This window comes from Acyrthosiphon pisum, chromosome X (genome assembly GCF_005508785.2).
Source record: "Acyrthosiphon pisum isolate AL4f chromosome X, pea_aphid_22Mar2018_4r6ur, whole genome shotgun sequence".
Taxonomy (NCBI): domain Eukaryota; kingdom Metazoa; phylum Arthropoda; class Insecta; order Hemiptera; family Aphididae; genus Acyrthosiphon; species Acyrthosiphon pisum.
In genome coordinates this window covers 98,571,275-98,572,303 of record NC_042493.1, presented here as the reverse complement: position 1 = coordinate 98,572,303, position 1,029 = coordinate 98,571,275, and positions in this window count along the sequence as shown.

Below are 1,029 nucleotides of genomic sequence, written 5' to 3'. Positions count from 1 at the left end.
TTCTACTTGCAGTTGCTGCTGTAACTGGCTGTGGCATCACTGTTAACAAACCTAAAACGGAACAATACTTTACTATTTCAAACGAGAATTAAATGCGTTATATTGTATTTTATAGTACAATCATGTACGTATGGTTGTATATACTAAGCCCCTTAAAACGCTCAGATTGCATTTATTATAGAACAAGTATTCGGTAACCGTATATTAAGTAAAAACAATTATAATCTGTTGAGAACGATTGACACGGCACACCGGTTAAAATAATGTAAACAAAAGAGACAACTGTCTACAGTAATTTTAATCAAACCCGTGATACTGAGTATATACATCATGTGCGTACTAATCTTTGTAAAATTATAAAAAAAAATTTTTTCTGATAAAATTCTATTGTATGACTATGAAATTTACTCACCGTTAATACTTTTCTCGTGTCTTCTGAGAGCATCCTTTCTGCTAAAAAAAGTGTTGCAAATAAAACACTTAATTTGTTTAGTGTTATTGTGACACTTTAAATGTCTTAATAAAATATCTTTCTGCGAGAAAACAGATACACACTGATCGCACTTAAACATTTTTAATTTGCATAAAATATAACGATATACACACACACAAACGACTGTCGGATCGTTACTAATGCATCTGACAATGGTCAAGCCAAATAATAATAATTTTTTTGCACACATTTCAAAATTCAACGTTTCCAAGATTTTTGGTTAATTGATGATTTAGCAATTCTATACCACCCGTAAGACGATGTAATTTGTTTCTCTTAAACATGATAAATATCAGTGTACTATTAGTGCATTTCTGGACGCACTTGCTTAAAACAATTATTTTTATCGTTTTTTAAAAAATCGTTTTATAATTTTTCTAAAAAATGTCATACAACAGCAGCCAAGCATCTATCACCAACACACCGGACATCTCAACAGGATTTATTGATTTATAGCAAATGGCGGAGTTGGATATAATGGTCAGGTTTAATTACGTATATATATATATATTATATATATATAATTAAAAAAATAA